The following is a 16,458-nucleotide window of genomic DNA, read 5'->3' as shown; positions in this document are numbered from 1 at the left end:
CCATGGAGATAGCTATTCAATGACAATAACCTCTTTACTTCATTTCAGTCATATATACAATTACTGTTGTGTCAGGTTGATTCTGGTTTTGATACTGATGAAAAGGGAAAAAGAAACATTTAATAAAGTGATTCTTTTTCCACTCAATTTGCTTTTGCATCTCTTTATCTGTGCCTCAAATTTAGCAAGTGCAACATTTGTTCCATTGGATTTATCTGAAATACACTGTTGGCTGTCACATGCATGATTGATTTTAAAAGTATGCCTGAATCCTTTCTACCAGACTAAACTCTTAGGACAGAAAAACACACTGTAAAAAAAGGCCTTCCTGTCATCATCAGGTACACCCGTCATCTTTGACCTAACCCTTGTATTGTAAACAAGTAGTTGCTGGCAAGATATCATAAACAAAACCAATCTCTGCATCTCTATTTTCCACATGTCTCGCCAGGAAAGATATCTCTAAGATATCACTCCATTTCATCCTTTCTTGGTCCTTGACTCTTTTCATCCCTCTTCTTGCATGCCATATTCACTTTCCCTATCCTTTTTGAATCAGTCTGCACTTCTCTGGTTACTGTGGCTCAGCAATGAGTCATGGAAACTGCTCAAGACTTGTCTCTCTCAATTTATCCTCACAGCCATATCCTGTTATTTTTCTGCCTTTCAGCTGCCCTTGTGTATAAAGATCCTTTTTCATTTGCTTGTGCAGTGTTACTTCTCTTGTTTAAATTTTCTATGTTCTTTGAAATGCTAGCCTCCACCTTCATTTTTAAATTTAAATATATCCATAATTTCTTTTTTTAAAGTAGTAATTTGGCTAAATGACAGTGTCTTTTCAAATTATGAACTAGGTAATAGTGTAATGTGCTAAATTTAATTAATTCTAATTAGTGCTGCAAACCTAATTGATTGGATGATCATTCTCTTCTCCCTTCAATAGCAGAGGGATATAGTACAATTTCAGTATATGTGCAAAGGCTTGATTTCCATCTTACTGATCATGCTATTTTCTATGGTTTTTAGAAGTCCAGCTTTATCCAATTGACTGGACTGGTTTTCCAACAAGTTAAATTTAATATTGGAATACTGGCTACATGACATGAATTGGATAAGTACAGCCTGCAGACCAAATCTTGCTGGACACCTGTTTTCCTAAATAAAGTTTTATTGGAGTACAACCATACTCATTTATTTATGTGTTGTCTATGACTGCTTTTGTACTATGAGAGAAGAGTTATGACAGAGACTGTGTGACCTGCAAAGCCTAAAATATTTGCTATCTGAGCCTTTAAGGAAATGTCTGCCTATTTATGGGCTACCCAGTAAACCAAGTCTGCCAAATTTCTCTAGGTAGGTCTAGAAGCAAAGTTCATAAGATATTCACTTGTTGAGTATCCCTTTCTCCTGAATTTGTGAATATCACATATTAACTCAAAGGAAAACCAGATTATCTTCAGAGGTAGCTTAGGTATCTGCACACAAATAGGACTGTCTGATAAAATATACAGGACTCACAGTTAAATCTTAATTTCAGATGAACTACAAATAATTTTTTGGTGTGAGTGTGTTCCAAATATTGCATGGAACATACTTATACCAGAAAATTTATTTGCTGTTTATCTGAATTTAAAATTTAACTGCCATCTTGTGCTTTCATTTGCTCAATATGGCAAGCCTCTATATAGAGGGATGAAAAGAAGAAAAACTGAAGAGAATTTGAAGCAACATCTACAGGACACTGTGAAGTTGAGTTTATTAGCACCTTCTGATGTATTGTCTGGTAACATTCCAGAGTTCTCCAATTTATATTCATGTTCTGAATCAATAATGAGAGGCTTCATTCTTTACACCCAGGTGTTTGGCACACAGATGGTCAGCTTTCTGACCGAGGAATCCATACTGTTTATTAGCAGTTTGAAATTTTCGATTGTACATCAGATTGCAGGAGGAAGAACACTTTTCAATGCAAGATGAAGGGGAATTACGCGGTAGGACTTCATAGGTTTGATTTAGTCCCAGGAGGAGAACAAAAAATAGAAAGTTTACAAAACGAGTGACTGGGGAATTGGCAAGACTCCATTTGTTCTCATACTGCTCTATCTGAAAGGAACAGTGTTAGGGATTTAATTACAATTGGGAAGTACAGGACAATGCAGGAATTAACTCAGAGAAAGCATGGTTTGTTAAACAGAAAAACAGTATATTAAAAAATTCCATATTAGAGGCAAGCTTTTGCTTAGGTATACCTTACAATATTTAATGAACTCATGTGATGCTTTCTTTCTTATACCCATTTTACTCTTCTAACTTGGTTGCATGTAAGAAAACACGTTTATATATGTTGATCAGTACTGTGTCCCAACTTAAGTCATTACTAACTTGCTGAATGATTTTAAGTCAATAATTTTACCTTTTTGTTCTCAATTTCTTGTTTGAAGAAACTGAATTAGAAGATTTTGAAGGTTCTTACCAGATCTAAAACTACTTCTACCTATACCTATGCACATTATATTAGAATGTGATATCTATAGTATGTCCAAAATATCAAAATTATCAAAATGTAAATGTGAACACTGGCCCCAAGTTTAGTAAACATTATAGCTTCAGAAGTTAGCTTCTATAAATGAGACTGATTCCCATCAAGGTACAACCAACCTATAAACATAGATGGAGTTCTGGGTTACTATCTTAGGTATGTATATTTCTAGCATATTTTCATGAAATATTTCAATGTCTGAAATTGTATTCCAGTCTTTATAAATATTTTGGTTTCCTGGGATCTTGTACATTTTTAAGAGAAAATTTTAATTGATAGTAACTTCTATTGTACGATACCAGGTTTGGTAGTAGGTGCCATAGAAAGAAAATCTGTCTTTTGTGGAGTTTGTGATAGAGTGACTTATCAATTAGAACAAATACACAAGGTTATGGTAAAAACTGGAAAAGAAAGAACTGACCCTTGATATGCTTATTCAGAAATGGTTGCGATAATACAACTAGAATTGGGAAGATGATAGTATGTGTTTTCTATTTTAAACAATTTTAAAGCGATCCCTGGGTGGTGCAGTGGTTTAGCGCCTGCCTTTCGCCCAGGGCGCGATCCTGGAGACCGGGGATCGAATCCCATGTTGGGCTCCCGGTGCATGGAGTCTGCTTCTCCCTCTGCCTATGTCTCTGCCTCTCTCTCTCTCTCTCTCTGTGTGTGTGTGTGTGTGACTATCATAAATAAATAAAAATTAAAAAAAATAAACAATTTTAAAAATATAAATCTGAAAAAGCAAATATGTAAATATGTATGAAAATGCTAAGATTAACTTGTGTATCTTCTAAAACACTATTTTTTAATTGATTTTTTATTTACACAAAGGATATATGAAGCCATTCTCTCTGTCCAAAATTAGAACATTATAGATAAGGCTAAAATTACCTTTGATCACCACCCTAGTTTTTTTCCATGTACTCTCTTTTTGGAGGTAAGTGCTATTGTTGGTTTTGTGTATACTCTTTCAGATAATTTTTCCATGCATTTTCTCACTGATATTTGATTCTTTGCTGTATTACATTTGTGTCAGCAAGCCTAGATATCTGTCTGTTAATGTTGAATAAGAAAATAGTGCTGCTTATAAAAGAGCTTTAGAACTGGGCTTGATTACCAAAATGAAGAAAATTACATTGGTAGAGAGTAAGTCATATTAGGAGCAGTGTGTGTGTGTGTATGTGTGTGCATGTGTATACACACAAATGTGTATAATACACACACATACACAAATTTGGTTCCCAAGGTACTCTGTATCTCAGTTTCCATAGCTGCAATCCATAATGAGATGATCCAAAGCAAAGGTTTTGTTCAACTCTCACTTTCTTTTGGTGTATTATTTCTAATGCTAATATAGCTGAAAAAAATGACTATGTGATAGGACTTCTGCTTTTCTCCCATGATATTTAGTTTTAGTTTCTGTTATGCAACCTAATATTTGCAAAAGCTGGATGTATACTTCTTTGCTCAAAATGGATTCAACTCAAACCTGGTTCCCACAGACCAGGAGGGAAGATGCAGTAATGTTAGTTATCCTTTCATCTCATTTTATGGTTATTCCTCATGAGTTTTGTTCAACTTACTTGGAGTTAATCCCACTAAATTTACCCTCTCATAATTGTTCTGGGTACCATGGGACCCCTCAATCACATCAAAATTGGTGAGAAATGCTGATACCTCATATATAATATTCTGTAATCTCTCACTTCAGAGCCTCACATTAAGCTTACATTCTTTATCCTTTTCTCTGATGTCTCATGTTTTCCTTCTCTAAATCACTGCTACCCATACTAAAGCACCAAAAAAAGTAGATGTTTTTTTTAACCTCCTTTAAGTTTGTTATTTCTATACTTTAAAAGTAAATCTTAATAAGCTGGGCAGCCCCAGTGGCTCAGCGGTTTAGCATCGCCTTCAGTATGGGGTGTGATCCTGGAGAAGTCCCAAGTCAGGGTCCCTGCGTGGAGCCTGCTTCTCCCTCTGCCTGTGTCTCTGCCTCTCTCTGTCATGAATAAATAAATAGAATCTTAAAAAATCTTAATAAGCTGATTTTCCTTCTCTATAAAATAGATGGCTATATTATCTGCATACTGGTATTCATTTATAAGCTCTGCATTCTGGCCTGGCATGTATGGCATTACAATTTTTTGCTGTTTTTCTAACATTCTTTAGGTTTCCTTCCTCAGCCAGATTTGCTACGACTCTTCACATCAAATGAAGCAAAGGATTGCTGTAGAGAGCTGAACTCAGGGAACAATGCATTAAAAAGTTCTTTGTTGCAAGAAAAATGCAAGACAAACAATAAAGTTCATAAAAACATATACATTTATAATTGTGTCTTCATTACTAACCGTCCTGAGCAGTTGAATTGCCAGTTAGTATGAGGTTTTCAAAACAGGCCTAAATAACATTCCACCATAAAAATAACATTCATATGTAACCACTGACAAATTGCCACTTGGCTAAGTTATCTTGTTTCTAATTTTACAGGTGTTAGATCTGGCTTGCTTCAGTCAGCTTCTTTGCCAGTCTCATCACCTGTGATTTCCAGTTAAAACTTTATCACACTTAGATGATTGGAAAACAGTATAGACATGTGAGGAAATGATTCAACTTCTGTGACACGAGCATTCCTTAATAATTACTAGAAAAATCTCCTGAGGGAACATACTCACAAACATCCAATAAAATATTTCAAGCCATGGGAATTTAATGTATCCATCTTGGATTTAATTTGACATAATTGACATTCTTATGGTATGTTAAAAGACAAAGATAATGTGGTATTCTTAGGGGTCATGAAATACATTGCTTTTTATAGATGATTTGAGTCTTGTGCTAAAGAAGTTTTGTTTTAATTAAATCAACAATTCCTTCAAGATTAAGAAAGACAATAAAAAGCATATGAGTTTATGCCTTTTTATGAGCCAGCAATGTTCCTAGAAGTTGGTGATAATATATAGTTCCGATATTTTTATGGTAATTGCTTTCAGATTTTAAGGAAGCAAGTTCAAACATTTTCTAGAGAATTGTTTGTTCACTACTGGTCTTAGTTCTCTAGGGCACAAAGAAATGATATTTATTTTTAATCTTTGTGCCAAAGGCAAAACAAACAAACAAAACCCTGTGATTAGGGGTATGCTAAAGAGAGTTGCAATTCAGACATTTTTTTTATTATTATTATTTTTTTTAATTAATTTTTATTGGTGTTCAATTTACCAACATACAGAAAAACACCCAGTGCTCATCCCGTCAAGTGTCCACCTCAGTGCCCGTCACCCATTCCCCTCCAACACCCGCCCTCCTCCCCCTCCACCACCCCTAGTTCGTTTCCCCGAGTTAGGAGTCTTTATGTTCTGTCTCCCTTCCTGATATTTCCCAACATTTCTTCTCCCTTCCTTTATATTCCCTTTCACTATTATTCATATTCCCCAATGGCACTAATTTTCTTAGATTTTTAGGTCCTACTTTTGCACCAGGACTATTATAATACCCACATCTTCTTTCTGATACACAAAACTATTCCTCCCTCTAGTACACTGTGTTAAGTGACAAATAAGTCTGAAATTCTTTTCTTTCTTGAGGTCAGCAAGATAATTCTCATCAGTTTCCTTGTGTCTCTGGGTGAACTTACTTGCTTTTAAGATTTAGTGCATCAGGGATCCCTAGGTGGCTCAGTGGTTTAGTGCCTACCTTCAGCCCAGAGTGTGATTCTGGGGTCCCGGGATCAAGTCCAATGTCGGGCTCCTTGCATGGAACCTGCTTCTCCCTCTGCCTGTGTCTCTGCCCCCCGCCCTCTCTGTGTGTGTGTGTCTCTCATGAATAAATAAATAAAATCTTTTTAAAAAAAGATTTAGTACATCAGTCAATGTCTAGTCTGCTGCCAAGTGGCTATACTTCTAAAATAATCATCATGAAATTGCATATATCATTCTTTGGCTTAATACATACACATCCTCTTCATTTAAGGCTAAGCCTAATACTGTAAATTTGGAGCCATAAATCTTCTCTTATGCTGCATAATTTTAGAGTCATGCTACTGTCTAAAATCAGGCCATAATTTTCAGTGCAGCCATAATTTTTCATTTGTATAGAAAGTTTAATAATAGAGTGATGCAAAAATTATATTAAAGATCTTAGACTTGGGGTGCCTAGGTGGCTCAGTTGGTTAAGTATCCATCTCTTGATTATGGCTCAGGTCATGATCTCAAGGTTGAGAGATGGAGCCCCAGCATTTGGCTCTGCACTCAGCATGGAGTCTGCTTGAGATTCTCTCTCTCCCCACTCTCCTTCTGTTCCTCCCCCTACTCACATGCTCTCTCTTTCTCTAAATAAATAAATAAAATCTTAAAATAAAAATCTTAGACTCACACACAAAAAATAAACTGTTGCAGTTTATTGGTTAAATGGAATTAGTTAATTAGCTAACTGAAAAATAGATTTACCAATATTTTCTTTGTGGCATTTTCCTTTTATATTGAGAAATTTCTCTTTTTTTTCTTTTCTTTTCTTTCTTTATATTGAGAAATTTCTGGGGCATCTAGGTGGCTCAGTCAGTTAAGCATCTGATTCAAGTCATGACCTCATGGTTCTGTGATTGAGCCCCATATTGGGCTCCCTGCTCAGCAGGGAGTCTGCTAATCTCCCTCTCCCTTTGCCCCTTCTCGGGGTAAGCTTTTTCTCTCTCTCAAATAAATAAATCTTTTTTAAAAAGACATTTCTTTGCCACACTCAAATCAAATAAGTATCTTTTAATAATTAATTGTGCTTTTCTAGTATATTTGAAATATAATGTAATCATAACATGTACACATCCTTGCATGGCATAGGGACCCTGTCCTTTTTTTTCCTTCTCAAAACTCAGTATTCAGTATTAATGCCTTAGTTCAGGAGTCTGTAGATGTTTTCTGTAAAAGGTCAAATAGTAAATATTTTCAGCTTTGTTGGAACCACTCAAGTCTGCTATTACACCACAAAAACAATCACAGTCAATATATAAAGGAATGGGTGTGGTTGCACTCCAACAAATATTTACAAAAGTAGGTGCTAGCCCATGGGTCCTAGTAGTTGACCTGGTAGTTTTGGAATCTTATATGTGCTCAGAAACATATAAACCTCTGAGACAAGATTCCAGGCTGCCTTGTTTATGGTTATATCTGCCTTTTTAGGATAGGTTTGAGCATATAGTATCTCCCAGTACAACTCGATTAAACTTATACTTTAAATTGTTAAAAAAAAACAATTTATGTTCTGTTTTCAATCAAATATATTTTATATGTGTAATAAAAATAGACATATATAGCAGGAGTGACATCAGCAAAAATGGTGGAGGAGGGAACTCAAAGAGCATGTCTCACTACAGAAACATAGAAAACTTGGCAAAAACTGTCAGAATCAACTTTGTCAGAACTCTGGAAAATAGTCAAAAGTTTATAGCAATCAACTGACCTTTTAATCAATATAAAGGCAACTGAACACTGGCAGGAGAACTTTCCAGTAATTTAAATCACCCATGATTTCACTACCCCAACTTGGCAGCAGTCTTGAAGATAAAAGTCCACATTCCTGGTGTGGGCTTGTAGGGCTGGAAGGAACAGAGCAAACTTTGTTTGCAAAGAATTGTGGCTGCCTCTTTTGACCTATGATGGAGCTCCCTAAAGCCTAATGCAAAGAGCTTGTTTTTATTTTTCTAACTCAGAACTCTTTCAGAAAAGAGAAGCAATGACATGGATGCAGAAGGCAGTGGTTGAAATATTCAAAGGAAAATGAACAACTTGCTGCCACATAGGCAGATAATATCAGTTGTGACATACAACAGACACATCAAAAACATGAGGTGAAAGGTTGGAAAGGATATGTTTTTGAGGAATAAGGGATTTGAAAAGTTTTCATGTATACCAGGGAATCTACAAGGCCATACTCATGACCAGTGTTAGAGGCATGCTCCGAAAAAAACTTGAGAAGATCCTAAGCTCTTATTTGTCACAGGCATTTAAGACCATGAAAATCAAAAAATAAGGCCAAGCTAGAATTGCTAAGAACTTGAACATTGAAGACATGTCCCAACAAATACACAGAGACCTGCTACAAAGACTGGGGATTTTTTTCTGGGTCCCAGAATCTAGAGAGTGGTCACAAAGTCTCCCCAATGTGGTTTGTAAAAGTCACTAAACAAACAAGTAAAAACCACAACAAGCAGCAACAACAAGCTTTGAGGAAGGTGGAGAATTTGAATTCTAGAATTTGAATTACTTTATTATGATATTTAAAATATCAAGTTGTCAACAAAAATTATGAGGAATGCAAAGAGTGTATGATCTCTTTATACACACACACACACACACACACACACACATACACAAAGATATGAATAGAAACTGGTCCTTAGGGAAGCCCCTTGGATTAATGAAAAAAAGATTTTATTTTATTCTTTAAAGATTTTATTTATTCATGAGAGACACAGAGAGAGAGAGAGGCAGAGACACAGGCAGAAGGAGAAGCAGGCTCCTCACTGGGAGCTTAATGCGGAACTTGATCCCAGGATTCCAGGATCACGACAGGAGTCCAGGGCAGATGCTTAATCACTGAGCAACCCAGATATCCTGAGAAAAAGATTTTAAATCAACTTTCTTAAATGTGCTCAAAGATCTAAATGTAACAATGAACAGCAACAACAACAACAAAAAACCCTAAAGGATACCAGGAGAGGAATGTATCATCAAATGGAGAATATCAATAGAGAAATTATAAAAAGAAACCAAAAATAAATTTAGGCACTGAAAAGTATAATAGTTAAAATGAAAAATTCACTGAAAGATATCAACATCATATTTGAGCAGGAAGAAGAAAGAATCAGTGGACTTGAAAATAGGACAATTGAAATGATCCAGTCTGAGGAACAGAAAGAAAAAAGAATAATGAAAACTCCATCAAAAAATACAAGAGGGAAAACTTCCTAAATCACTCTGTGAGATCAGCATTACAAGTCAAAGCCAGATAAAGACATTATAAGAAGAGGAAACTATAGATCAGTATCTCTAATAAATATAGATGCAAAAATTCTCAGTTGAATTCTAGTAACCCAAATTCAGCAACCTACTAAAAAGATTATATATGATGGCCTTGTAAGATTTATCCCAGGAATGCAAGGTATGGACACCAATCAATATGATAGACCACATAAATAGAATGAAGGAAAAAAATCCCACATGATCACACCAATTATTATAGAAAAGCACTTGACAAAATCCAATAATCTTTCGTGGGTAAAACACTCCACAAACTAGGAACAAAAAGAAACTGATGAAAAATTAAAGACATTTTCTATAAGATAAGGAACAAGACACAAATGTCTATTCAACATTTTACTGTAAGTTTTAGCCAAAACAATTAGGCAATAAAAAGAAGTAAAAGCTATCCAGGTTGGAATAGAAGTAAAACTCTTTTCAGAGGTGACATAGTCTTACACAGACCTTGCAATGCTAAAGAATTAACAACAACACTATTAGGGCTTATAAATTTCCCAAAGTTGCAGGATACAGTATCACCACACAAAAATCAGTTATATTTTAACACTAAAAATGAACAACCCAAAAAGGAAATTAAGAAAAAAATACCTCTTACAAAAGCATCAGAATAAACTTAGCCAAAGAAGTACAAAGTTTATACAGTGAAAACTATTAAAACAATGCTGAAAAATGTAAAGAAATAGCCAAAAGGAGACATCATTTGTTCATAGATTGAAAAATGTAATATTGTTAAAATGGCAATACTCTCCAAGGTGACCTACAAATTCAAGGCATTCCCTATCCAAATCTCAATGGTTTTTTTTTTTTGCAGAAATGAGAAAAATACTAAAATTAATATGAAATTGCAAATTACCCCTAGTAGTCAAAACAATCTTGAAAATGAAAAAGAAGAAAGTAGAAGATTCACACCTACCAATGTCAAAATTTACTACAAATTACAGTGATCAAAACCGTTTGGTGCTAGCATAAAGATAAACATATGGCTCGATGGAATAGAAATGAGAGTTCAGAAATCAGCCCTTACATTTTTGGACAATTGATTTTTGACAAGAGCCCCAAGATCTTTTGGTGGTGGGGAGAATAGGTTCTTCAACAAATGATTCTGTAGAAACTGGATATACACATGCAAAAGAATAAGGCATGGGTGCCAGGGTGGCTCAGTCTGTTAAGCATCCAACTCTTGATTTCAGCTCAGGTCATGATCTCGAGGTTATGAGATCGAGCCCTGGGTTGGGCTCTGCACTGAGTGTGGAGTCTGCATAAGATTCTCTCTTGCCCTCTCTCTATCCCTCCCTCACCTCACTCCCTCTTATAAAAAAAGAGGTGAATGCCTAACTCACATAATATAAAAATTAACTCAAAATGGATCAAAAATATAAGATCCAAAACTATAACATTCTTAGAATAAAAAATAGGAGTAAATCAGGATGATGGATTTGGCAATGAATGGTGAAATATGACACCAAAAGCATGAGTAATAATAACAACAACAAAATGGATACATTGGACTTCACCAAAATTAAAATTTTTTGTGCATCAAAGGACACTATCAAGAGAATCATAAGACAACTCACAGTATAGGAGAAAATACTTGCAAATAATATATCTGATAAAGGTCTAGTGTCTGGTACGTGTAAAGAACTCTTACGACTTAACAACAAAAGGAAAACAACACAATTTTTTTTTTTTACAACACAATTTTAAAATAGGACAAGGCATTAGGGAAATACAAATAAAAACTACAATACGATACCACCTTACACCAGTCAGAAAGGCTAAAGTTAACAAGACAGGAAACAACAAATGTGGGTAAAGTTGTAGAGAAATGGGAACTCTCTTATACTATTGGTGGAAATGCAAGCTGGTACAGCCACTCTGGAAAACGGTATGGAGGTTCCTCAAAAAGTTAAAAAATAGAGGTACCCTATAACCCAGCAACTGCACTACTGGGTATTTGCCCAAAAAATACAAACGTAGTGATCTGAAGGGGGAACTGCACCCCAATATTCATAGCAGTAATGTCCACAATAGCCAATTTATGGAATGAGACTAGATGTCCATTGACAGATGAATGGATAAAAAAAGATGGTATATATATATGTATATATACCTACAATGGAGTATTGTATATACATATACACAATTGTGTATATATATATATATATACACACACACACAAATTGAGTTAATTTGTATATATACGCTATTATATACACACACACACACACAATGGAGTATTACTCAGCCATCAAAAAATGAAATCCTACCATTTGCAACAATGTGGATAGAACTAGAGGGTATTATGCTAAGTGAACTAAGTCAATCAGAGAAAGATAATTATCATATGATTTCAATCATAGGTAGAAATCAAGAAACAAAATAGAGGATCATAGAGGAAAGAAGGAAAAATGAAATAAGATGAAATCAGAGAGGAAGGCAAACCATAAGAGACTCCCAACTATAGGAAACAAACTAAGGGTTGCTGAAGAGGCAAAGGGGTGGGCAGGGTGGAGTCACTGGGTAATGGGCATTAAGGAGGGAACGTGATGTAATTTATATGCAACTGATGAATAACTGAACTCTACCTTAATTAATTGAATTTAAATAAAATTAAAAAAAAATATTTAAAAAGTGGACCAAGGACTTAAATAGACATTCCTCCAAAGATGATATACAAATGGCCAATAAGTACAGGAAAAGATGATCAGCATCATTTGTCATTAGGAAAATGCAAACCCAAACCATAATGGGAGAATATTTTATGTCTACTAAGATAGCTATAATTTATAAATGGAAAATAAGAAGCATTGATGCAAATGTGGACAAATTGGAACCCTAATACAGTGCTGGTAGGAACTATAAAGTGGTACAGCTGCTATGGAAAATGGTTTGGCAGTTCCTCAATAACTTAAACATAGAATTGTCATATAACCTGGAAATTCCCAAAAGAACTATAATTTGTGAACATGTGGTCAAGCAAGCACTTGTACAACAATGTTCATAGTAACACTATTCACAATAATCAAAGTAACACTATTCACAATAACCAAAAAATGGGAAAAACCCCCAAATCTCCATCAACTAATGAAATGATGAAAAATATCTTATATCTATACAGTGGAATATTATTCAGTCATAAGAAAAATGAAATTCTGATACATTCTACAACCTAGATAAAGCTTGAAAACATGCTGAGTGAAAGAAACCAGATACAAAAGACTAAGATTGTGTACATGTGATTTCACTTAGATCAGATATCCAGAAGTGGCAAATTCAATTCACAGAGACAGAAAGCAGATTAATAGTAGCCAGGGGCTGAGACAAAGGGAAAAAGGGAATAAATGTGTACCAGATTTCCTTTTGGGGTGATAAAAATGTCTGGAACTATATAGTGGTAATGGTTGCACAACACTTTTAATGTACTAAATGCCACTGATTTGTACTCTTAAAACAGTTAAACTGGTAAATTTTATGCTGTGTGCATTAACCACCAAAAGTATGAGTTAAAAAGAAAAAAGACATGTTAGTATTGTCTTAAGCATGAATGTCAGTGTCAAAAAGTCAGAAAGTCTATGTTAATTGCTCAACACTAAGGAACATTCATAAATATACAAGTGAACCTAGAATTAAAAGGCCTAGCAATGCCAGTCCACATGAACTGAAATGTTTCCATGCAGGGCTATGTGTGTGTGTGTGTGTGTGTGTGTGTGTGTGTGCATATATGTATGTCTCTGTGTGTAATTTCTTGAAATGGAAAGGGACAATGATGATGACTGATCTTGAGCACAAGGATCATAGACAGACTTGAAGAGATTTCAGGAGAAAACCACTGATATTATTAAAAGACAAGAAAATTGAATTTGTGAGGAGAGATGAAAAGAATTAAGGATCAACTTGACAATGGAGAATAAACTAAAGATTGGTTTAATAGCTAGATCCAAGTACTGTATTAAACATAACTACTTGGGGGAATAAAATAATGCTGTGTTTTTTAAAGGCTAGAGAAAATGATGTATTGTTATGATTATCTTGTTTTCATTCTTAGAGATATTTTAGTTAGCTACTTCAAAAATATGGAAGGCCAGTTGGGGCAGGTGTGGTGGTTTTGCCATAGTAAGCTCTCTAAGAATGGGAGATATCAAAAGATATGTGCCATCTTTACCTCATAAAGTTACAGTGATTTTGATTGTTTAATGGTCAGAGAGGAAATTATTCTCTTTTTCCTAAATATTTACAAATACCTTTGGCATTTATCTTCCAGTAGGTCAGAAAACTTTGACAACTAAGAGGTAAATACCCAAAGGTGGGCAGATAGGATTGAGGCCGTGTTTGTAAAAAAAAGTTTTGGGCAGCCCTGGTGGCACAGAGGTTTAGCGCCGCCTGCAGCCCCGGTTGTGATCCTGGACACCCGGGATCGAGTCCCACGTCGGGCTCTCTGTATGGAGCCTGCCTCTCCCTCTGCCTGTGTCTCTGCCTGTCTCTGTGTGTCTCTATGAGTAAATAAATAAAATCTTAAAAAGTAAATAAATAAATAAAGAAGTTTCTCTAGAGTCAGATAATAAATATGAAAACTAGATTTTTAAAAATGTGGTTTTCTTTGGAAATTTTTAAATAGACTCCACTCTAATCTATAAAAAAACTATGTCATTACCATTTTGCTTGAGAGGAATGAAATGATTAGATGACCACTCAAATTTCATTTAAGTGAAGTAGAATCATATTTTTCTGATCATAACTCTATAAATTCATAAATTATTAAAAGCAATTGCACTGATACATAATTTAATCACTTAACAGTCTTATTTAATTGTATCCATTTTTGTAGACAGGTAGTATCACTGGCATAGTTCCCAAGAATGTCAGTATATGATTATAGATGACAAACACGTTTTATCACTTCATATAGCAACATAAAATCTGGCATTTTCCTGGGAAACTATAGAAATATTATCAATAGTGCAAAATTTCTGCTATATGCAGTGTATAAAACATATAAAACACCAGACTGAAGAAAGTCCCCAAAGAACATTCCTGCTGAGCAGAATAAATTGTTCTCCCATAACATTGTCAACACTTGGATTAAATATAAAAGTAAATAAATTAAACATAATAAAAATTCAAAAGTAACATTTAGTTAAAACTAGAATAAAAATTTTCTTTTTTGACATCATATATTAGATATTCTGAGAAACCCTTCAGCTACCAAACATGTGAAATTCTGGATTAAAAAAAATCTTTCTAAATGCTCAACTGAGCTACTAAGAAAATAAGGGAAAAGACAAAAGTCAACAACTGTGGTAAAGCAGAAGTCTAGTGAAGTAAGCAATCACTGAAGCCGTGGCTGCTCTGAGCATCTTTTAATATTCAATAACTTAGGAATGAACCTCAGATATGGTGCTGGTGGTAAGAGGGAGCTGAATTCAGGAGAAAATGCTCAGTTCCCATACATAAAAAATTTGGATTAGACATCTTATTACAAAGCCAGATACCCTGAAGGACAATACTCGTGCTTAAAGGGTGAACTACATAAAAAAACTTGCCTCCCACAGATCTGGCTCTAGGAAGAGAGGGGGGAAATTCCTCATGTGGGTTTGAAGCCAGAATTTTCACTATATAGTTCTTCCAAAAAAATAAGAATTTGGTTCAAAGTGATCCTGAATTGGAGGATCCTTTTCCATGTCTAACAAAAAGAAACAGACCAAAAACTGAAAGTAAAGCAAAAGTAAACTGACTTTTTCCAGGAAAGAGCATTAAATGCAGACCTCCAAGTATAAAAAAGTATATAAAAAAAAGTATCAAAAAAAAAAAGTATCAACAAATATGAACCCATGATTAGGAAAAAATTCACAAATAAATAAAGAAAAAATGCCAATACATGATAAAGAGGAAATAATGAACCTGTAAGATATTCAATAATCAGAATGTCAGATGCAAAATATAAAGTGAGCTTAATATGTTCAAGGAAGCTAAAGAGAAAAGATATTATCAAAAATGACTTCTGGTAATAGTGGATTATCTTGATTTGGGCCAATACTATTATAAATCACAATTATAAGTACAAAATACTACTTAGAAAGGCATTTATGACTGAAAAGTTATGGGGATGTTGAAAAAGAGGGATCTACAGAGTGGATAATAATATCTAATAATAATCTATAAAAAAAACATATTCAAATCTTGGAACCCTGAATTATGCATGTGTGAGAGAAACTACAAGAGCTAAAAGATGAAGAGAACTGAACTGCAAATTGAACTGCTGCCAAGTACAAGTTTTAGGTCCAGCCAAATGAGCTCCCACCTAAAACAAAAATGAATGGTAGTCAGAACCAATATTGAGTTCAATCTCTACAATGGGTTGTCCACAAAATATAAATTTAAAAATTACTAGATATGTAAACATACAGAGAAATGTGCTTATAATTAAGGGAGAGATGGGTCAATAGAAACAGACTCTAATATGATGCAGATGTGAAAATTAGTAGATGTGCACTTCAATGAAGTTATAGTAAACATTCAAGAACTGAAAGAAAATAATAGTCATAATGCATGAACAGACAATTTCCACAGAGACTTGGAAACTAACCAACAAAGGAGAAACAACCAAACGGAAACTCATTAACTGAAAAGTTCAATATCCGAAAAAAAATTTTTTTTTCACCCGTGGGCTTTTTTTTAAAAATTTTTATTTATTTATGATAGTCACAGAGAGAGACGCAGAGACACAGGCAGAGGGAGAAGCAGGCTCCATGCACCAGGAGCCCGACGTGGGATTCGATCCCGGGTCTCCAGGATCGCGCCCTGGGCCAAAAGCAGGCGCCAAACCGCTGCGCCACTCAGGGATCCCTCACCGGTGGGTTTAACAACAAACTGGAAAAGGCAGCAGTAGGGTCAGTA

The 16,458-nt window shown here is 34.9% G+C and overlaps 1 pseudogene; it reads left to right on the top strand.

Moving 5' to 3' along the window:
• LOC112914120 (small ribosomal subunit protein uS9m-like) overlaps positions 1 to 16,458 on the top strand; it is an 81,174-nt pseudogene that overhangs the window by 52,761 nt on the left and 11,955 nt on the right.

This window comes from Vulpes vulpes, chromosome 1, assembly GCF_048418805.1.
Source record: "Vulpes vulpes isolate BD-2025 chromosome 1, VulVul3, whole genome shotgun sequence".
Lineage (NCBI taxonomy): Eukaryota > Metazoa > Chordata > Mammalia > Carnivora > Canidae > Vulpes > Vulpes vulpes.
This window is presented reverse-complemented; position numbering and strand designations above follow the sequence as displayed.